Source organism: Dipteris shenzhenensis, chromosome 15 (genome assembly GCF_047967505.1).
Source record: "Dipteris shenzhenensis isolate YYH24624 ecotype China chromosome 15, Dip_SZ_1.0, whole genome shotgun sequence".
Classification (NCBI taxonomy): domain Eukaryota; kingdom Viridiplantae; phylum Streptophyta; class Polypodiopsida; order Gleicheniales; family Dipteridaceae; genus Dipteris; species Dipteris shenzhenensis.
In genome coordinates this window covers 52,631,988-52,656,367 of record NC_141610.1, presented here as the reverse complement: position 1 = coordinate 52,656,367, position 24,380 = coordinate 52,631,988, and the positions used below count along the sequence as shown (strand labels likewise).

General features: G+C 42.4%; 1 protein-coding gene across 2 annotated transcripts in view; it reads left to right on the top strand.

Moving 5' to 3' along the window:
- The first annotated feature begins 13,138 nt into the window (after positions 1-13,138).
- Positions 13,139-24,380, top strand: part of LOC147893965 (uncharacterized) — a 110,543-nt gene continuing 99,301 nt past the window's right edge. Inside the window, exon 1 of one of the 2 annotated variants that reach the window (XM_087386067.1) lies at positions 13,139-13,486. The gene's annotated coding sequence lies outside the window, so the exon portion shown is untranslated. The remainder of the gene's footprint in view (positions 13,487-24,380) is intronic. The other variant, XM_087386065.1, reaches the window with a different exon arrangement.

Here is a 24,380-nt window from a genome sequence, read left to right as displayed (position 1 = left end):
AAGCGCCTCCTTTTAGCTCTGTGATCTTCAAGGAGTTTGTTCATCTCTTCTAGCTCTTGATTTGCGTTGTCCCCATCTATTCTAACTTCATCAACCTGCTAATATAGCAACTTGATGTACTTCTCTACTCCTCTTATGCCTTTCCATCTTGCCCATTTCTTCAATAGCCTCAGCTTGCTCTCGTGCATACACGGCCTTCGCTTTTGCCTCCTATACCTTGGCTTTTGCACCCTCATTGAGCATTCTCTCACGCAGCACCTTTGATGGCTTTCATATGTAAAAAAGTCATCTCCTTATCATATTACTCAAAAACTAATTTGAGGGAAATCCCCATCAAGTGCATAGCAACTTTGACTGACTGAGATGAGAATTTGTATTTGCCATCCCTACAATTCTTCAAGTTAGTCACCACGCTCCTGGAGATCGCCCTTTAGAAAGAGAGCCTATGTCCACTCAATCGCTATATTGCTGCTTAAACATGCCAAAACTCCACAGTTCCTCTCATATCAGGACGTAATTGCCTTCGCTGTTTCAACACATCCTGAACATCTATTGGCAAGATCAAAACCTTGTCTCCACCATTTGCACCAATTTGAGCGTTGGGGTATAACCACAACTTCTTCAAGAATTGTGCTTGTGAAAATTGCTTATAGGAATGCCTAGTGTCTTTTCAATTATGCTTTCATTAATGTTAATCTTCTTTGACAAATAATGTATGCTTCCTTCATGTTCACTTCATCTATCAACTTGGTAAAGTGGGAGAGAGAAACCAAATCAAGCTTTTGAAGATTGTATGAGGAGCTCTCGTATGTCACAATTTCAAGATTAGGGGAGGAGGTATTCTGTGAGGAGCTCTCATATGTCACAATTTCAAGATTGGGGGAGGAAAGATTGTGTGTGAAGCTCTCGAACTTAGCATGGATGGAGGAGTAGGGTGACATGTTTTGGAGCCGATGTGTCTAGAGGTGAGAGGGAATATAAGTTGCAGCAAGAGGGCAAGGGAGAAAGGTCCAGAGGAAACGGTGAAAGAAGTTCAAAAATGGCAAAGGAGTAAGGTCTTGACAAAACAGTGAAAGGATTCAAAAATAGCAAATGAAATGGAATAATGGAGGCTTAAGTAGAGTGAGGCCACCGATGGTCGAGAGCCACCATGGTGGTTGGCTAAGGCCTATTTAGTAGTCATCACAATGGTTGGGTAGACATGTGTGATAAATTGGCGGCTAAATCATAGAACAGTAAACAACTTTGCCTCAAGCATCAAAGGTTTGAAATGACACTTGTATGCTAGCCATAAGTCTTTTTTGCAAACAAAAAAAGTGAGAGCTTGAATTTTGATTATTTGAATGCGGCTCATGATTGTATGTGATTAAGTAGAGTGCAGTTAATTACCCAGCCAATGTGGTGGCCCATAATGCCAGGCATGGCATCTCCTTCGTGATCATTTGGATAGGTGGCATGTGATTTGTAGATGGTACAACCAGACTTACATACAATTAATTACCAAATAAGGACCCATCACTTGCGACATGGCATCTCCTTCATCATTATTTGGATGGCACTAATGGGTTTGTGTGTGATTAATTATCAATCAGTGGTATGGCTACTACCTCATGATTATTTGGATGGGCTTGCATGCGATTTTACGTCCCCATTGAGAAGTAATATCTTTTTATTATCTTTACTTCAGTTAATTACTAGTCACTGTTATGGAAATTAAGTACCAGTCACTGGTATGGCTACTACCTCATTATTTGGATGGGCTTGCATGTGATTTTATGTCCCCATTGAGAAGTAATATCTTTTTATTATCTTTACTTAAGTTAATTACTAGTCACCGTGGTGACATGTGATTAAATAGCGGCTCATGATTTCATAATTGGACGAGCTACATGCAATTATTTTTGGGGCAAAAGAAACAATCTAATGCAGTTAATTGCGAGTCATTGTGGTGCCCTTGGCTTGAATGAGAAGGCCAAATTTTACAGTGCTTGCATGATGGCACTCTAAGAACATGAATTAAACTATTTAAAAATGCAATTGTCAATATGGCCCTTGAGGGGTCCCTTGAAGTGCCACTTGACATATGTGACATGTCTATATGGACCTTGACCTAAAGGGGACCCCTTGAGGGCCGTATCAACATGAAAGGGGACCCTCAAGGGCAACTGATGTGAAATATATGAGCCAAAAAACTCTATCATTCTGACATGGGTCTCACACAACCCAGCTAATTAAGGTCTAGGTGGTTGTTTCAAGAAGAAATAGAGAGACGTTGGCAAGAGAAAATATAGCAAAGCTAGTAATCAATGGCACATGCAACATCAATATCAACATCAACGTCAAAATCAAATTTGAGGCAGACATGGAATCCTAGAGGTAGAGGTACCTTTAAAAGAGGAGATTATCAACACGATACTTCAAGGAGAACTTGCAATTATGAATATTATGGAATTCTAGTGGATTGGAAACCTGAATGCAAGAAGAAAGATAGAGACATTGACAACGGACAATGTTAAACAAACAATATTAAAAAGTTGGTAATCAATAGCATAGGAAATCAACCAAAATGAACATTGACAACAGACAATATTAAACATACAATCTTAAAAAATTGGTAATCAATAGCATAAGAAATCAAATCCAAAATGAAAATCAAACCAAATGTAACCTGATGATTATGTCAATCATCAAAATCAAATTCAATCTCATAAAATAAAATGAAACATACCCCAAAAAAAAGTAAACAAAACGTAGTTATGTATGACAACACACCACACAAGGTTGAAGCAGTTTGCAACATTCCATTGCACAACAACACAAGTAGCATTGGTGTTTCTTTTTATGTTCTTACCAATGGCCTAAAATATTATAATGGTTGTATAAATAACTAAATATGATCATTCAACAAAATGGTTGCAAATTCAAAGGGCTTAATAATTCAAATATTATCATTACAAAAGGTACTAAGATTGATAGAATGTTCAAAACTTGTAGAGGTATTCCAATTCAAAGAGCAGTTGTTGTTCACTAGGATGGTTACTTGACCACATCACGGCATAAAATATTGGGTCATCTCGACCTATTAGGTTTACTTTCTATGGAAAATTCAAATATGGTGCAATATCATCCATAGGTTTACTTTTAAAAAGATATTTGCAAATCATGCTATACGGTTATAAAGCACCATAAACCACTCCTCACTTCATGGTCTTAGAGTTTATAAATAATATATGGTGCAATAACATGCATAGGTCTACTTTCAAAAAGATAATTGTGAATCATGACGTAGCACCACCAGCCAATCTGCACTTCATGGTCTTACAGTTTAGACACTTTCTATACTATCCAATCATATATTAATAGTTATGAATGAACTCTTTCCCTAAATATATTGTTGTATTTAATCACCTTAATTGATTTGTAGTACAAAAAACTAAAATTTTTGCTATTATTGTACATACACTTGTATAAATTTATAGGATTAAAAAATATCTTATTTTGAATCCATGTCATGAACACATGTCATATAGCTTACATATTTTACGTGCACCCCCTAGGATATCTTTCAAGTAATATATTCATCAATGGAGCTTGCGACTTTGTCATTTGAGTTCACACCATAGATCGGAGTATTGTACATCCAAATTATCCTATGCTCTTGTTGGCTCCTCTTAATTTGGAATTTTTTGAAAAGCACTCAATAATGGCACCGAGAATTGATGAGCCTTTTAGGAGGGATAATATGTTTCTTAATTTGTGATTGTAATAGCATGTACATATGCTTGGATTTAGTCGAATTAAGTCTTTCATGGCATTCAAGGATATGTGTGTAACTATTGTTTATGCAACATCACAATATCAAGCATTTCATTGAGAAATCCCATCAATGGACAATAATATCATAAAGAAAGTAGGTGGGCCCAATTGGTGCACCATTATGGCTAGTTAATGTTTTCAAGTTCTCAAAGTCTTCATAGTCTAAATGTGATTGGAATAACCTTTTCATTTGTGTTGTGAACAACATCTCTCACATACAAAGTATGTTGCTAAAGAACACCCTTTTTGAGACAAACCCACACAAGTTACATGATAAATCAACACCTTTCTTGTATTAAAGAACAAATTATTTATGTTCTATGCAAAGAATAAGGTATACTTTAATATTTTCCATACTATAATATCTCTGTAAGATAATTTTGTGTTTTTAGACTCTTGATAGTGCAAAAGAAAAATACCTAGGGGTATTGATTTTCACATGGTGCAATGTATGCTACTTTTGGTTGATGGTCTACAACTTGCTCATCATTTAGTAGGGTGGATTCACGTTTTTATTGGTATTCTTCATCTTCTTCTTTAATTGATCTCTATTCCGTTTCTTTATTTCTTTGTTCCCGCATGCTTTCATTCAAGAGTGTCAAATGATTCCAGTTATCCTCATTTATGCAAATGTTATTTTCCTTGTATAGAGGACTAAGAATGAGTAAATGCATAATTTTGATAACAATTATTGGGAAGACTTTGTATAACATGCGTGGTGTTTTGTACTCTTATTTTTTTTTAAATCTATTACCAAAGCTCCTTTATCATTTATTGATACTAAAAGAATTTGTTGGAGAGAGTGAAGTAAGTTGCAGTTTATTCATATGAAGTGGATATTTTGACATACATTTCATAAGAATAAGTTGCAGTAGTTTATTCATATGAAGTGGATATTTTGACATACATTTCATAAGAATAAGCACATCTAGGATAGGTATACTTTCTTCATAGAGCCTAGAGCCTATAGAATCTATTATAGATATATTTCCTTTCTAGATATCAAACCTAGAGCCTATAGAATGGGAAAGTGCATAGTTGAGTGATTGAGTGATCCAAGTATTGAGCAAACAAAAGAAGTTCTTGGTCAATCACATTTTTTGGTGATCAAGTTGAAAAATGTGTTAGATGTGCTAATGAGGAAGAAAGATGAAAGGAGGCTGTAATTTTTGTAATTAGCAAAGAGATTGTCAAACAGAGAAAGCAATGAATGGAGGTTGGTGATGCAAAGATCCAAATACTTGGCAGAAGAGTTACAACAATGCATGACTGAAAAGATACAAGATGAGGCAAAGCATGTGTGAGAGTAGGATCAATGCATAGACATCTATGAGATAAATGTGACACAAGTGGCACTGAATAAAGTGTCATTATTCCCATTGGTGTTCCATTACACCATGTGCCCAAGATGGACAAAATTCAAGGCATACATAAAGATCATAAAGATTTGAGAAGGACGGTACAGGCACCTAAACAACTATGACAAATCTCCATTGGAGGACATGCCAAGAGATAATTTTTTTGTGCATCAAATACACAAAAAGAACACTGTAATTATATAAATTGTAAAACAAAATGGATGAAAAGAAAAGACATGGTTCAAGTATTTGTAGGAAGAATGGTTAAAGTATTTGTAGGAAGAATAGCCTACTACAAAAGGTAAGTTTAAGTGTACAAAACTATTGTTGGAGGATTTGATCATAGGAAGATGGACGAATGAACATTCATAGACAATGGGCATTTTGAGCAATAAATTTATGGAGTTCAATTGGTAAAGAAGAAAAACTATAGAAAATAATGCAAGAGGACTAGTTAAAAAGATGAGTGCTAGGTACAAAAGAAGTAAAAAGAATAGGGTGAGCAATAAGAAATAGACAACAAAGAGAAGAATAGTTGAAAGCAAGGAATTATTGCCAAGAGACAAAGTGAGTAGAAATACAAAGGAAAAAGGAGCAGTTCAAATTCATGTATGAAATTGAAGATAGTGAAGAAATAAAGGTCCAAAATACACAACAAAAGTATGTGAATTCATAACCAAAAAGATGAATCATTCATACAAAGCACGAATCAAGCAAAATCCTTGCTAAAGAAGGTAATAAAACAATCACAATCCATTAATGCCACCAACACTACCACGAGCTTTGCAAAATCCATTGAATATAATAATTATGGCAATACCAAAACTATAAGTCAAATTCCAAAAAAACTTTAGTGGGAGGGTACAACAGATTTTGTAAATTTTTAACTAAACCATAATTTTGCAATGTAACATAGAAAATGAGTACTTAATGTACTCACCAACCCCATTTGCCATAGAAGCTAGGTTGGTTCGATTAGTGCTACAACATAGACTGAATTGATGGATGCATTTTATAAAAGTTTTCAACATGAATTTAGCAAGGAAGATGTGACATTGAAATTGAATAGATTGAAGCAAGATCTAAAAGAAATATTTTATCATTTTGTAGCAAATCAACTGAACAACTACACCAACTGAAGTGGTATTTTGGTCATGGTTGTTGAGTGGACCCATAATTGGTTTAGAGTTGAGGGCCATGGAGATTAGCAACTAGACTACCAATTACAGTGAGATTTTGCATTAAACCATTTTTGCAATAGAAAAATAAGTAATTATTAAACCTAAGAAAAAAAAGTAAAGTCATCTTAATGAATGAAGATGGTGAAGTTGATTAAGAAGAAGACATGATCACACCCAAGAACCCAAGAATCGAGTTGGAAAAGCTTGCTAGAGAGGAGATAAGGAAGCTGATGCCTCCAAAAGAAATGAGAAATAGGGGATCCTAGGGAAAGGATAAGTCTAATGTAACAAATGCAAAAAGGAAGGACACATTAGCACCTAGTACAAAGTAGAATGGTATTCAAAAATTTGCAATCCTTTAAGCCATAACATTGATGAATGCTATTCCAAAAAAGACAACAAAATGATCATAGTAAACGAAGTGGATGGAGAAGGAAGGAAATCGTTTGGAGCTGCAAGACACAACACGCTGTTTTTGTGACAAAGAAGGTCACATAAGTGTGATTATATTTGTTGGAAAAAGTAGCTAGACATGTTGCCAAAGGCATGTGACAATGATGAAAAATACTCACATCTATATTAGTGTTGGTGCAGATGTTAACACTAATGTAGTCGCAAGATCACAAGAGATTATAAAGAAGGAACGTAAGTTGGAAGAGCAAAAGGTACCACAAATTCATCAAAAGGAAGAAAAGAAAACAATAGCCAAACTAACAAAGCAACTAAGAAAAAGAGACTATTAATAAAGATTGACTATGCCAAGTATAAACTAGCAAACAGCAGGCACAGGAAAGATAGAAGACATAGAAGCAAGATCAAAGATAGATGAAGGGGAACACAAATCCAACAAAATAAAGGAAATCAAGCTTCGAAAATTTTCAAGAGTTGAAGGTAAAAATTTTAATAGACCAAAAACTACAAATCGCTCTACACTATACTAAATTCTTTCAGAAAATGCCAACTTGTGCTAAATTGATAGTGAAAACACTAGCCATAGAGGTGGAGGTCACAAAACGATAATATGGGACAAAGAAGCTCTAATGATTGATGTTAAAGTAAGAAACTGTTAGAAATGACCCAACAGAGGGTACGCGCAGTGGAAGACTGGTAGTAATGCCCAGGAGCTCACACAGTGTGCGTGTGGGGTGTGGAATCACAAACTTCTTAACTTATGTGCATAGATGTGCAAGCCAGTAAATAGACAATGCTCAAAGACACATATAGAAGCAACACTTTATATTTCCGTCCGTCCACAAAGTAGGACAGGATACAATACCAAAAGGTTCTCTTATCTAAATGTCAAGCACTCCTAGATCTCTGAGCCCACCATGTGCTCCACCTCGAGCATATGTAGACTCTCTATCTAGATCCCTTCCACCTTGTTGTCCAGCCTAGGTGGGTTTCCACCTTGGTTCTAGCCTAGGTGGGTTGCCACTCTAGCTCAGTCTACAACTTCTCCTAGGTCACCTTGTCCTCCTGCTTGTAGGCCTAAGGCTCCCCCTTTGTTGCTCCTGTCTGCTGTCTTAAGGCCTGCTCCAAATGATCATGATCTTAGCAACCTTCTGCCCTAAAAGACAGTCTAGGTTCAGCCTCTTCCTGGAGCTAAGTTTGCAGCAACACCTCTCTCCTTCTCTTCTTGTGTAGAGGCCCAAGGATGGTGGATGTGTTGCTCCTTTTTGCTCTTCCCAAAGTTGCTTGGCTGGATATGAAACGAGGCCTAGGGCCTCTCCTTTTATAGGGCTCAAGGCCCCCTTGAACCAATCGACTAGCCAGCCCTAAATGGGCTGACTGGCTAGTCTGTTTGGGCTGACCAATCTACCCCCCCGTCTGTAAAACCAGCTTGGTTGGGGCTTTTCTTCAGACCCTATATAAGGGCCCTAGCCAGGCCCTTTTGGGCTGTTGCTAGGCTGCCCTTTTGTTGCTACTGGGCTTCATACTTGCCCATAGACCCCCACCATGTAGCCATATAGGTCGGTGCACCCTACTGATGTCATCACACCTCCAAGGATCTGCATAGTCCCATACATCCACTCGTCACTACCTGTACTTAGAGACGATGCTGTCCCGTCTTGTTCCTTCAGGGATCCTCCTCTATTGGCTGTGAGGTGCTGCCCATGTGGCATCCCCCTCCCACTCTCTTCTCTAGGCATCTTCTGCCCTAGGTCTCCCTCCCCCACGCTCTCCTCATATGGGGGCTTACAGATGGGGAGGTGACCATTCCAACACCCCCTCTCACTGACACATCTCGACCCAATGCCAACACGTCGATGAAGATACGCCAGTAACTCCTTGGTCGTAGTCCTCTGGAACTTTCAATGTCGAAATCTTTTGCTGGGGCTTTTCATCCAGTGGCTCTTGCTCCACCAGGTCTGGTTTCGCTTTCGGACACCATCCTGGTACACAGGTCCATCTTTGGTAGCACCTCCTGGCACCACCTCCTTCAGTCATGTTCCTACCTTCAAACTCGAGCAACCCGACTTCTACGATCTTCCAGCTGGCCCCCTCATAATGAGTGAACAAACTGGAGTCTTATAGGCACCATGCTCTGAGGGTCTGTTTCAACCTGTTCTTGCTTTGGCAAGGTCTGCAACAAAAGTACATCTCCAAATAACTTGGACTGCGAACTTTAAATGCACCTGACTGAACTTAAGTCACCCTCCTTCTTGCAAGGGCATTGTCCTACAGTCGTGGAAGTTGATTCCCAAGAGCTTCTGAATCAGGGTCGTCCTTCAGCAAGGTCCCTGCCTTTGCCTTTAGGCTCCCACACCTGTGAGCCTCCTACTTGGGCTATGATACCATGTTAGAAATGACCCAATAAAGGGTACGCATAGTGGAAGACTGATAGTAATGCCTAGGAGCTCACACAGTGTGCGTGTGGGGGTGGGTGTGGAATCACAAACTTCTTAACTTATGTGCATAGATGTGCAAGCCAGTAAATAGACAATGCTCAAAGACAAATATAGAAGTAACACTTTATATTTCCGTTCATCCACAAAGTAGGACAAGATACAATACCAAAGGGTTCCCCTATCTAAATGTCAAGCACTCCTAGATATCTGAGCCCACGTGCTCCACCTCAAGCATATGTAGACTCTCTGTCTAGATCCCTTCCACCTTGTTGTCCAGAAGCCAGCCTAGGTGGGCTACCACTCTAGCTCAGTCTGCAGCTTCTCCTTGGTCACCTTGTCCTCCTGCTTGTAGGCCTAAGGCTCCCCCTTTGCTGCTCCTGTCTGCTGTCCTGAGGGTTGTTGCTCCAAGTGATCATGATCTGAGCAACCTTTTGCCCTAAAAGATAGTCTACGTTCACTCTTCCTGGAGCTAAGTCTGCAGCAACACCTTTCTCCTTCACTTCTTATGTAGAGGCCCAAGGATGGTGGATGTTCTGCTCCTTTCTGCTCCTCACAAAGCTGCTTGGCTGGATATAAAATGAGGCCCAGGGCCTCTCCTTTTATAGGGCTCAAGGCCCCCTTGAACCAACTGACCAGCCAGCCCTAAATGGGCTGGTCTGTTTGGGCCGACCAGTTTGCCCCCCGGTCTATAAAACCGGCTTGGTTGGGGCTTTTCTTTAGACCTTATATAAGGGCCCTAGCCAGGCCCTTTTGGGCTGCTGCTAGGCTACCCTTTTGTTGCTGTTGGAGATGCTCTTGTAGACTTCATACCTACCCACAGACCCTTGCCATGCAGTCGTATAGGTCGGCGCATGCTGATGTCATCGCACCTCCAAGGATTTGCACAGTCCCATACAACCACGCGTCATTACCCGTACTTAGAGATGCTACTGTCCCATCCTATTCCTTCAGGGATCCTCCTCTATGGGCTATGAGGTGCTGCCCATGTGGCAGTCACTCTCTTCTCTGGGCATCTTCTGCCCTAGGTCTCCCTCCCCCACACTTTCCTCATATGGGGGCTTATAGATGGGGAGGTGACCATTCCAACAGAAACTAGATAATCAAAGAGTGCTAATAACCTCACACTAATACCATTCAAAGTTTACATGGTTCATCAAAGGTTAGTAGTACCCAAAGGAGTCCTAAAAGAAATTTGTATAAAGATAAAGAGTACATATCCATTGTAATCAAGATGGAATGCAACTAGAAATCTAAAGAACAATCAATGAACCTTCAACAGTCGGAACCTTACATGGATCCCATAAGTATTCCTGCACTCTTTAAGCCTAGAACCTTACATGGGGTATTGCAACACTATTTAAGCCCAAAACTAAGGAACATCTCACAACGGCTTGTGGTATGTAACAAGAAAAGTTGAACCATATAAAACAATGTGTTCTCCAAATTTATTTTATGAATAATTCAATTGTAAGCTTTGGATAAATTCATGCCAATAAATTTGGTAGTAATAGTGAAGGGAGGAGAAGTAAACTAAGAAAAGCTAATGATGGCCAACATCAATTTGGTAGTAACAGTGAAGGGAGGAGAAGTAAACTAAGAAAAGCTAATGATGGCCAACATCAATGAACAAGCAACAAAGATGAAAGTAGGGAAGCAAAAACATGCAAAATTGGATCACATCTTTGCTTGTTGGTAGCCAATGAATTGGAGTAGGAATCATTTAATACAAAAGATTGCAACAATGAATCCCCTTGATGCCTTATTCACAGATATGCAACAATGAATCCCCTTGATGACTTACTCACAGATTTGCAACAATGAATCCCCTCGATGACTTATTCACAATACAACCAAAAGTAGCATAAAAGGAGTGACTAACAACTGAATATGAACAATTTGAAACAAGGACATAAATGAATTAACAACAATAAAAATTGAAGAAAATTGATGCAAAACACAAAGGGAAATGACCGCTCAAAGACATCAAAGGAGACCGAACAAGCAACATTCACGAAGAAGATTATTTGGGAGTGGACATGCTAATACTATATCAAGAAGATGTGTTACTGCCAATCCCCAAGATGAACCTCAATTTTGCAATGAAGGGAGACTTTCATCAATATAGTTAAGTGTACAAACAAGTGTTTAGGAGGGCATAGTATCCATTTGGAATTTGGGTTAATCCAGACCAAAAGTGACATGATCAAAGTCAAAGAGAGAAGAGGATTATTATAGGAGGAAGCATGTCAATGGAGAAAAGGCTATACAAAAGCCAAAGAAGCAAGGATACAAACACAAACAAAGCCCACCAAAGCAAATCAAGAAATTGAGTTATTCAAAGAAAGGATCACAAAATTGAAGGAGATGATTAAAGATGAAACGATCGAGTAGAAGTAATAACAAAGAAATTGGATAAAATAACAAAGGAAAATATTGAAATGAAGGCCCAACTTTAAATTCTTGAAGAAAAAGTGAATGAAGCTTCAAATCAAGTCCCACTATTTCAGGGACATGCAAACAAAGCCTGAAAATGGGGCATAAAATATCTTTAAGGAATTCCCCAACAAAGGGAAAAACTTCCCTAGAAACTGAGGTTTAATGTAAGGTGAATTGTTAAATCTAGAAAAAAACCTTGCAATTTTGGGAGAAAGGTTTTTTTAATTAGGCAGATTTTAGTAATATTTTAGTGAAAAAACCTGGTGAACACTGGAGTGGACTCTATCCACTTGTTATGCACCCACTCACCAACCCATTTGAGCCTATCGTGGGGCACCTGCCTACCTTGGAAGCAAGATCAAACGTGGGTCGCCGCCTAGGTAGGTAGGCAATGTGTCCACTTATGGCAGGCGGCCTAGGGAGATGTTTAGGTTTTCTCACATCCCCTTGAGCCACGTGTCGTGAATGTAAGCCCTTGATCTGGTTTCATTTTATGCCCTTGATTTCGTTTGACGTAAAAGCTAAGCTTTTGACTAAAGCACTAAAAGCATATAGGTGCTTTTCACAATAACAAGACTATATAAACGTTTCAAACCTATTTGATTTGAAGAGATGGTCTACTTGATTTGCAAGTTTGGGCTTATTGACATGTGAAGCTTTGGTGAGCCTCGCGATGACCTTATGTTCTACTCTCACAAGCCTAAAAGCTCAACTTACTACAGTGATCAACTCCCATTTTCCCGACGTTGGAGAGGCACATAACATCGGCTAAGTGGAGAGTGCGAATGTTACGTGCTCTACTTCAGATTGCCTCTAATGATAGTTGTCTTTTTGTGCTGTCCAGAGTCTATTGAGAACGATCTGAGAATGTTGGAATCATCCCGCTTAAGGACACACGCAGATGCTCTCAAGGTCACATTGGCAAGTTTTCCGGATATTGTCTCTCGACATTCGACTACGATTATGACTATTGACATCTAGGTAATATGCCAATTTCTTATCCATTCACGAGACTTACCCTCGACGCTAATATTCTCGACGTTTATATTCTCGGTGTTATCTCGATACCCAGGGAAGGGCCCGTTCCCTTGGATTATAACTCTTTAGGGAAGGAAGCGTGTCGCCTCCCTGCCCACACACTGTGTGGTTATGATAATTATATATTATATATTATAATATAAATATTTTCAATTACTGGTCCATTCAAAATTTCTTGTTTTTAATCTGAATTCTTACAACATTCCTCACATTTAATGCATGTTATTGAGCGAGGGAGCAAGGAAATCCAAGAGGGATGCAAGATTGAAGACCTTTATTCATATGGTTGTAGTCCATGTGACAATATTGTAAAAACTGCAACGAGAATCAGTTATTGTATCGCCTTATTCATGCATTTGTTGGACTTCAGCTCTCAAAATATGGACATCACAAAATCAATAATGAATCACCACCTTGACATTTGTAGGGAGGATCGGGTCCTAACGGGGCCTTTGTCGCACAATTGATAAAATAGTAGGATTCAACTTCAATTTCAAGTTAGTAGTTATTACTTGCTCCACGATGGAAAGACTCGTGCCGCAAATCTAGTTGGTTAGGTAGAATGAAGAGAAATGTCCTTGAGCCAAGTGTCTCCAACAACAATAGGCACAGAAGCTTCCACTCGCTGGATCAGTAAGTCACATCGTGATGTCGATTCGTTCCCTCCAAGCCAGGAAGAGTTCACGATCCACGAGGAAGATGCTACCATTTTAAATCCCCAACGAAAAAGACTTGCTTCAAGAATAGACTGCAGTCTACGGCGTACTCATCGACACTACCGCTAAGTATATTATACTCGCCTCTTATTGTACGCGATCCCAACTCCATCGTAAAGTTCTTTTATTCAAAATTTGTCTAGGCCGCCATATTTTAAGAATTCAGATCGAGAGAGAAAGAGGAGTAATTCCGTGTATCCATTTCTGTGTCCGGGACGTGGACATCTCTTCGGAGAGGGAAAGGTAGTCCAAGATTAGATACTATCGATTACAACCTTGCATTCATCTGACTTAGACGCTTGTAGGGATCCACGACAATGATGAGGTCATAAATTTTGAAATCTCTTAGCGCTCAGGGCTTTTGTGGTATGCAAAATATTGTTTGCGTCGATTTCAGAGTCAGTTGAAAAAGTAGAGAGACAATTGTAAAATTAGCTTGGATAAAGAACACAAGATTAAGGGGCCAAGATGGGACCCCTCCCTTATCCAGGTACTCTTTATCAATGAAAGAGATACAAGACTGAGGAAAGCCCTCCTCAATACATCCAAACTTTGAGACCAAACGCTGGTGAACTTGACAACTGGACTGACTAGGAAAAGACTGTATACTAGAACAAAACTTAGACTGTACATTGAAAGACGACCTTATGTACACATCAGCCAACAGGCTATTCTCATGTTTCTGGGGTCTCCAAGGACACTCCAATCCTGAGTGAAGATGTCTGCACATCGATTGTCACTGTTTCCATGCATGGGTAAACAATAAACCAATGCTCTTCACAACATCATTTTGTACTTCATTAAGTCTGCAAGTATTTATTGATTAACTCCCTGATGAAACGGAAGCTGAATGGAGCAAGGAAAAACTGTGCACAGCTGAGTATGTGGCATTAAACTTCATGGCCTGATTTCTGCTAGCAACAAGGCTATAACAAAGCTATTAGAACTAATCAATAGCTTGTTGCAATTCTGGCTGCGGCTGGCTGCTTAACGGAGCAAGAAGGCTGACAATTGGCTGGCTACAGGCTGAGCATCAAAGGCTGGATTCTGGCAATAGCTGGCTGCAACTGGGTTTTAGACTGAGCATGAGAGGCTGGCAATTCGTTGACGGTATCTTTTCTTAAGAGAGAGAAGAAAAGAGGACAGAAGTAGCTGTACTTTGCAGCAGGCAATCGTTTCCAGTAGTGAAGATAGGCACTTGCTCCAGTGATACCCATTGACGCTGATACCACCCAGCTGTAGCTAATTTTTTCCAGTAGTGAAGATAGGCACTTGCTCTAGTGATACTTGATACCACCGAGAAAAGAGGTGCCTGTAGCTATTCTTTAAAGTGCCATCATCCCATGTTGTTGGTACTCATGCCATTGAAACTACATCAACAGTGGGCGATAGGGAAGCCTTAGAGAACCTGATCACTATTTTAAAGTCTTCATAGCCTCAACTCTATGCACCTGTAGTGTGTCATTTGAAGGAAGTTTACAGAGAGTGGGTTTGTCTGTAATTCAGTGATGAAGTTGCAATTATCTACATCGACATCAGTTTCTCTGAGTGGCCTGTGAGAATGGTCTTGACTCACATCGCTTCCAAGTATGAGCTGTCCATTTCATTAACAGATCAGAAAAAAAGTGTTTCATGTTGTGATAATTGATCTTCAAGCATCTGTTGAAGAACTTGATTTTCTTTGTGTATGCCTCGGTCCCAAAACCAAGAGCTTGGCCGAACTTGGCAGATTCACACTTATCCATTATAAAATTGAAGGGTAAAAATGACTGAAGGGTCTATGAGACTAAAAGAACCTGATACAATGAGCTGATGGGTGGAGCCTCTGAGCGGGCATCACACCCAAAACAACAAACATAACATAATTATAAAAACATCAGTACATAGAAATGTCTGAGCCCATGCAGAGCATGGAAAACTGTGGTATGGCATCACTGCATTGATCCTCTGGAGGTTGGCACAGGGGTCAACCTCGGGGCAGCGCGGTGGCTGTGGTGGCATAAAATCCATGACAGAGCGCTAGCGACGACCAGTGTGTAGTGGTCTGCTGTGGTCTCCTAGCTGTGGCCCTTCGTCGGGCCATTGTCACCCGTTGCTCTTCCTCCGATCTGGTGAACATGGGATGTGACTCATTCAAGGTATGCCCTTAGCCTGCCCACTCTCATGCGAAGTTATGATGAGACATGGAACTGCCTGATCGATATCCTCAAGGAGTGGGGAAGATGGATCCGTGTATCTCCTGGTGGATCAATGGATCTCTCCTATGAGAGCCTCAATCAATGGTTCCTATAGAAACTGAGCTTCACTGGAAGCTTGCTGGGGTGCTAACCAGGTTCTGAATTTGTGTAGCTGTAAGAGACCCTCTCATATGACCTGGTTGATCTTGTGATATGTAGAGGGGGCCTCATTGCTATATTAAAAGGGTGGTAATTTGTCCATGTGGAGCCCGAACCCTGAAACCATTTGCATACCAACATCTCTAATCGCCATCAGCTACCAAGGTCATAGATGAAGATAGAGCCAGCCATGGTAATCTGTTTTGGCCTGAGGTATAAGAGGTACATGATAACCTGGAATGCTGTGTCAAGCTGTACCGGGAATGTTCAAACTCATCTGATGTGGGATTGATGGCTTACTGCGGATTGTCCGTGGTAGGAAGAGAACGTGAAGCCTCTCCACTCAAGCCCAATTTGTCTCCGATAGGTCAGGCCCCCAACAAGGGCTGCCATACATACCCATTCGGTGGACCACAGAGTCAAAGAAATTGGTCCGGGGATACTGCTCAAGTTTAGCAAGCACGGCATATCCCCTGCCCAGTCGGGCCTGTATCAAGCTATGGAAAAGAACACCCAAGTATGTAAAGGATGCCACTCGTCCAGCGTGAAATGCTCTTTGTGCAGGGCTGCTTGGGATGGTTGACTTTCATCATGTGTCTCGTAGAAGATATAAAGTACATCCAAGTGTCGTTGGAGGCTTTCTGCTAAAACCACATCCTCTATGTACATGAGAATGTGGATCAAGGAGTCGGTGAGAGAGCAACCAGTAAAACCACATCGTCTATGTACATGAGAATCCTGCCCCCCCAAGTGTCTCAATGAAAATCTCGAGCTCGTCTATATAGAGGCCAAATAGGATCAATGACAATGGACAACCTTGTTTGAATCCAATAGTGCTCATGATCTCCTCCATCCACCCTACACACGTCCGAACCGTGCCTTAGACTCTCGTAGAGTGCCATGAGATGATCCCTTGATCATACCCCAGCTCTTACAAACCTCTGATGAGGTGAGTTCTCGGCATTGTGTCAAAAGCTTTGCAGAATTCCACGAAAGCAGCCATAAACCCTCCGTCTCCGTGCTCTTGCCCCCCGCAATGACCTTTAAGTGTGAGTATGTGGTCTAGAGTCTTGTGATCGGTCCAAAAGCCTGCGTGTCCCTCGGTCCCGAGTCCCTAAAGCTTTGCAAACTGACTAACCTCTGTGTCGAGCATTGATGAGTAGATGTAAACTACTCGGTGCTTTCTATCAATTCAGACAACGGATTTTGCAGAGGCGTTTGAATGAGATGATTGCGAGTTGCCAAACACATATACTTGAACTTAAGAGTTTGCAATTAAGCTAGAATTAAGACTTATACAGCTTAAACACAAAGTCACATCATTGGAAAATGCAATACGATTGAGGGGCCAAGACGGCCCCCCTCCCTTATCCAGGCTCACTTTATTCTTGAAAATGGAGATACAAGACGAAGGTGCAATGCACCTTCCAAACTGATGAACTCAGTGAAAACCTAGGACCTAGATACAAGACTCAAGAGCATATGTGCAAGGTAGACACAAAAAAGGACGACTCCAAGCTCAGGTTTCAACTCTTGGCTTGCCCAATCCACAAGGAAGAAGCCTGCAACAATCACCACTTACATCCAACATTAGAGACAAGCACTAGTTTCTAGAAAGATAGTAGAAACAACATGAAATAGTGCTGTAAATGAGATAAACTTGACAATACAGGCTCCCTTCGTGACTTGATCCTTTTGTAGATGAAGTCCTTGATGCCTCTGAAGCTACCTTGGGTGAGGAGAGTGTGGAAATGGGGCTGGAATGAGAACAGCTTAGAAAAACAGCCTGTAGGCTAGAGAGAGAAAGCTTTTATGGAGTGATAGCTGTAGAGAGAGAGTGCCAATGCTGATCCCAAGGGAGGGGATGTAAGAGAGGAGCTGCTGCTGTCCCAGAGGTGCACAGAAAGGCAGATTTCTGCAAGGGAAATGGGCTGGAACAGTAGAGAGAGAAATTCTGCAGTAGAGAGAGAAAGACTGCAGCAGGAGAGAGAAAGGGGCTGTGGCTGCTCCAGGCTAGGAGAAGGAGAGAGGATGCTGCTGCTGTTCCAGAAGAGCTGAGAGGGGGCAGATTTTTGGAGAGGAGGGGCTGGAACTGTAGAGAGAGAATGTGCTGTTGTAGAGAGAGAAAGTGCTGCTGAGGTGAGAGAATGGCCTGGGGAGAAGCTGGCTGCACCCAAGGAGCTGGAGAGGTTTTGCTGCATTATCCAAAAGAAGGGAGAAGAAAAGTGATGAATTTTTCATGTGAGGAATGAAGGGGAGAGGCCTTCTTTTATAGGCTCAGCCCCCCCCCCCCCCCTGGCCTAGAGTGGAAGGTGGACACTTGTCCCAGATTTTTGGTGGGCTGCAGTCCCAAAAAGGACAGCCCACAACCTGCCCCAAATCTGGTTTGCACAGACTTTTCACACACTTGGACCCTTAACATCATCACTCCCATACACAACACATGAGATCCCATAAGCCTAGAAAACTATAGTATGATTGGACATGCCATGTCCAAGATCTATGCCTCAATACTCGACACAAAGGTTGGACTGGTTGCAAAGCTTCGAGGATTCAGAGCAGGGGGGCAGGCAGGCTTCCAGGTAGATCACGGGACTATGGATCATATCATTACTCTCAAGGCTGTTATCAAGGAAGCCAAGGCACGGAGGCGGAGGGTCTATTGCTGCTTTCTGGATTTTCGCAAGGCTTTTGACACAGTGTCGAGAGCCCGACTCATCAGACATTTACAGGAGTTCGGGTACGATCAGAAGATCATTTGGGCAATTATGGCACTTTATGAGACACTATTGGGTAGGGTTCAGATAGGTGCAAGATGGACAGAGGAGATTATGAGCACCATTGGGGTTAAACAATGGTTGCCCACTTTCACCAACCTTGTTTGGTCTCGACATTGATAAGCTTGAGACTTTTATTGGGACCCTTGGAGGGGCTGGTTGCTCTCTAGCCAGATCTTTGCTCAAATTCTCCTTATGCAGATGACGTGGTCTTACTATCCTCCTCAGCTGAAGGACTTCAGCAACACTTAGATGCACTCCACACCTTCTGTGAGATGCATGACTTGAAGGTCAATCTCGGTAAAACCAAGGTAATGATCTTCAACATGTCCCGAGCAGCCATGCACAGAGAGCACTTTACCTTGGATGGGTTGCTAGTGGAGGTGGTTGCCTCCTACACATACCTACGGGTCCTGTTCTCCAACTCGATCTTTACAATGCGACCAGCATTATAGGATTGTTTGAGCAGGAGATATGCCACACTGGCCAGACTCGAGTGACAGTGCTTTCATTCTCATTTTCAGGACCCTCAGACCAAGACTCTTCTCTTGATTCTTAGGTCTCTCTCTCACACACACACACACACATATACAGATACGAGAGCTCCTCACATCCCATCAGAGAGCCACCAGGCTACCTGGGTATATGGAACCTAGGCATGTACTAGGGGTGTTAGCTCTGAGCACTTGATACTCTTCTAAGATATTTTGCTACTCTACTATTTTGTTCACTAGCTTAGCACTTTAGCTTTCAGCAAGGGCCTTAGTGAGCCCTTTGCTTCAGCCCTTAGTGGCTTGTATGAGTTACCTTTTGGTTTTGCCCTTTGTCTCATAGGCCCGTGAGGCCACTTGCAAACATTAATACATCTTTCTGTCTTTCTTTTTCTCTCTATTGTACCGATACACAAAGCAGGAGACCCCATGGACAATGAAAACTACCGCACCCTATTGATTGGCCACACACTAGCCAAGATTTATGGATCGGTACTAGAGAGGGAGATCAGAAGTCATACAGATGCACGCGGACAGCGGGCACTAGGGCAGGCAGGATTCAAGAGGCGGAACTCTGTTGGGGTAAAGGCACATTGCCACCCCTTTATTAAAGATAGGACATCTATGACTGTCTTAAGACAGTCATAGGGTAAAACCTAATCCTAATAAAACTAATGAGTTTGTGGTGTGGCTCATCATTTCACACCCGCACATTTGACTCTCTCTCACTCTCTCCCCTTTTGCTCTTCTTCCCCCTTCCTAACTCTCAACTGGTATCAGAGCCTTCATCTCTCCCTCTCCACCCCTGCCTACCTCTTCCTCTACCCCCTCGGGACTCGTGCCCTCAGGCAGCGTGGCGGAGCTTGGCATTGCGCAGGCAGCACGGGCTGCAGCGGGGCAGTGAGGGCGCATCGCGGGCCAGCGTGACAGCAGAGGCGACGCGCAGGTGTACGGACGTACGTCGTCCGTACATCCGTACGGACAAGAGTCGCCCGTACAGCCCCGCGGGCTGCAGCAGATCTGCGGGCAGCAACGGCAGCGCAGCGGCGTAGCGCGAGCAAGGGCGGCAGCGAGCGGGGCAGCGCGAGCAGCGCAACTGCTCACGCAACTAAAGCTACAGCAGCAGCTAGCTGCTGCTAGCTGCGCAGGGGCAGCCAGTGCGTGCATTGCACAGCACCGGGCCGCGCATAGCCAGAGCGCGCAGCGCGCGCCCATCGACTACCTCAGCGACAGGTACGGCCATCTGTACCGGCCGTACGGACGCCGTACAGGAGCCGTACCGTACGGACGTACACTGCGCAGGTGCAGGACGTACAGCAGGAGAAGGATAGAAATTTTTTTTTGGGGGATTTGTGCACTGCGCAGGTACAGGACGTACAGCAGGACTGCGCAGGTACTTGAAAGTACAGCAGGCACAGAAATTTTTTTTGGAAGAAAGAGAAGGAGAAAGAGCACTCTGCTCTTCATTCAGGATCATCTTTCAGTTCTCAAAACTGTGTTTTCTTGAAAGTACAGCAAGTACCTTCATCTACCTCGTGCTTGAGGTGAACAGAACCACAGTGTGTGGTTGATTGCACAGTTATATGTTTTCGTGAAGGAAATGCCTTGATTTTGCAGAGGACTTTTATGCTTTTACTGGGTTTGAATCTCAGTTTACGGGTGAGCAGATCATAGGGCTTTTGCCTGGCAGTTGATGCTTTGTATGCCTTGAGGTAGTGTGGTGCCAGAGAGCACACATTTGCCTCGATTTCCGCAGTGTGGAGGTGGCATTTTCATGCAGGTCACATTTCTTGTGCAACACTCAGAGAACCTCAGTTGAGCCACGTTTGGCCAGGGCGCATCGAGTTTACTCGGTCCCTAACTGTCCATCGTTGACAGTGCTCAAAAGGTTCCTCATTGAGTGTTTGTACGTTGGGATCTGTGTATGTCATTTCTACACAGGGCAGTATATGCATTACACTGTTGGTTGATTTTGTCAGAGAGATTTTCACATTGCATGCTACCTCAGTGTTGAGGTGTTCTTCACTTGGTTCAGGTGTCAGATCAAGGGGCTTTTGCCCAGATTTTGTTTGAGAGCACTTGGGTTACCGAAAGAGATCTTCAGATGCATTTTATCCCCTTGGCAGAAGGGTGATTGCTTGGGATTTATCCCATTTTCGTTGCAGGTTTTGTGACAGGCTGAAGTGTCAGATTTTTTTTTGGTGTATGCCAAGTGGTTTATGCATATTAAATCAGTGCAATACCTCATCTGAGGTGGGAGAAGTGATCAGGACAGCAGTGTTTGTGCTTTGTCAGCTGATGATGCACTGTTAAAACACTTGTGGAGCAGCTGCAGGATTCTGAAATTACTGTTTTTATGCCTTTTTTGAGCACGGTACAGTGTGTCAGAAGATACAGTAACTGGAGGGAATTTTCTGTTTTGCTGCAGATTTTCTGACAGTAAAAAACAGCACTATTGTGAGTGCTCCTGGCTCTTGATAGAGCAGGTTTTTTCTGAGAAATCAGAATTTTATTCAGCCTTTCTTGACTTCCAGGGAGTCAGGTACTTTCCTTATCTGACATGGCATCAGGGGGAAGTGAATCATCAATTCTGAACATAAAGAAATTGGAAGGGGCACACAATTATGCATTATGGGCAGAACAGTGTTTGAATGTACTTCTGTTAAAGAAGATTTCTAAGCCCATAAGGGTGAAGGGTGTCAAGCCATCTGACATGACAAATGATGACTGGGAAGAGCTTGATTTGTCCGCAAGGGCAGCTATCATGCTCACTATTTCTGATACTCTTGTGTTCAATGTTCAGGCTGAAAAGACCTCTTATGGCCTATGGCAGAGGCTAGAAGAGTTGTATGCCCAAAAGAGCTCAGCCAGTAAGGTTTATTGGTTGAAGAAGCTGGTTGATCTTCGCATGAAGGAAGGTACAGCTATGACCTCACACTTGAGTGAGTTCAATGCCATCTTTACACAGCTTATTGCACAGGGATTGAACCTTGATGAGGAGTTCAAGGCTACTTTCTTGTTGTGTACCCTCCCTGAGAGTTGGGACACTTTCAAGACCACCCTATCAAATTCAAATGTCACTCTTATGTATGCTGATGTAGAGAGCTCTCTCCTTATGGAGGAGATGAGCATGAAGAATAATACGAACAGCAAGTCTTCAAATGCCTTGCAGGTACAGGATAGAGGCAGGACTTAGCAGAAGGGGAGATCTGCTAGTAAGTCCAAATCCCGCAGTCAGTCCCGTGGCAAAAAGGATATTGAATGCTTTTATTGTGGCAAGAAGGGACATGTGAAGTCTAAGTGCTTCAAGTTCATACGGGATCAGAAAGCCAAGAAGGCTGAAACAAAGGATGCAAGCAATGGAAGCAAAGGCAAAGGCAAGGCCAAGGCAGATGACTTGGATGCAGTGAATGTTGCAGCAGAGGACAGTGACAGTGACATACATGATGTTTTATGCTCTTCTGCTGTAATAGCACATACTTTGGTTATTGATGGCCATGACATGCACACCTGGCTCTTGGACTCAGGTGCTTCCTTTCATGTTACTCCTCATAGGGAGTGGTTTACTTCCTACACAGGTACTTATGGAGTTGTTCATCTTGGGAACAACTATGCATGTCAGATTGCAGGGATTGGCAGTATACAGATAGTGTTCCCTGATGGACGCACATTTATGCTTGATGGTGTTCGCCATGTGCCGCAAATCAAGAAAAATCTGATTAGCACTGGCTTGTTGGATGACAGTGGTTACCACACCACATTTGGGGATTCCAAATGGGTGATTACTGATGGCCAGGTTGTAGTGGCTGAGGGTTTTAAGAGTGATACCTTGTACCCTCTTTATGTTTCCAGTGTGGGTAATCATGTTGTTGCCATAACCGAGCTGCCTAAGGTTTCATTGTGGCATAGCCGGTTGGGACACATGTCCGTTAAAGGAATGCAAGAACTGTCACGTTTGGGTTATCTGCCGTCTCTTTCTTTTTCAGATTTGCCTACTTGTGATCATTGCATATTTGGCAAGCATTCTGTGACTCCTCATAAGAGGAGAACTCCCCAGAATAGAGCACCGCTTGATCTAGTGCACACTGATTTGTGTGAGATGCCACAGTTATCACTAGGGGGTGCAAAATATTTTATTACCTTCATTGATGATGCCACACGCAAAGTGTGGGTCTATTTCTTGAAGCATAAGGGCGATGCCTTAGATGCTTTCAAGAAGTTTGTCGCTCAGGTTGAGAATCGGACAGGTCGTAGGCTGAAATGCCTCAGATCCGATAATGGGGGTGAGTATGTGTCACATGCTTTTGTGCAGTTTTGCGAAGCTAAGGGCATCAAACAGGAACTCACAGCCCCTCATAATGCATCTCAAAATGGTGTAAGTGAGCGGATGAATCGAACTATTCAGGAGAAGGTTCGATGTATGTTGTCTTATGTTGCATTGCCCCATGGCTTTTGGGCAGAAGCCGTGCAAACAGCAGTTCACATTATTAACAGGTCGCCAAACAAGGCTTTGGAGTTGAAAGTGCCAGAGGAGGTGTGGTCTGGCAAGCCACCCTCATATAAGCACTTACGTGTATTTGGCTGCGAGTGCTTTGCTCATGTACGCAAAGAACTGCGCACCAAACTGGAGCCAAAGTCTATCAGATGCATCTTTATGGGTTATGGTGACGAAGGTGAAATGGGGTACAGGTTATGGGATCCCGTTAAACGGAAGATTATACGCAGCAATGATGTCATCTTTAAAGAGGATAGTGTACACAAAGAACCCGTGCAACCTGTGGAATACAGGAGGGTTATTTATGATGATGTTGGACAGCAAAGAATGCCCATTTATATGCAGCAGCAGGCTGCTGCAGATAACCCTGTTCAAGAGGGTATACAGGCTGAAAATCAGCCAGATAATTTTGCCAATGATGCACCACTGGATATGCCAGCAGATGGGGCTGTAGAACAGCCAGATATGGTGGTACAGCCACCCGTCATGCATGACGAACAGGCTGGACAGCAGCCTAATCCGGAACATTTTGTTAGGAGGAGCACCCGTGTACAACGGCCTCCTGCCAGGTTTGTTCCAGGAGCCAATAATGTGGCTGATTTTATCATGCTGACAGATTGTGGTGAGCCTTCCAGCTTCAAGGAAGCTATGGGAAGAACAGAGAAAAAGAAGTGGGAGAAAGCCATGCAGTCAGAAATGGACTCCCTACTTCAAAATGATACATGGGACTTGGTGCAGCTACCTGCAGGCAGAAAGGTTTTGCCATGCAAGTGGGTTTACAAAGTCAAAGTGGATTCAAATGCTTTACCGAGGTATAAGGCTAGATTGGTTGCCAAGGGATTTAAGCAGGAGAAGGGCATTGACTTTGATGAGATCTTTTCCCCTGT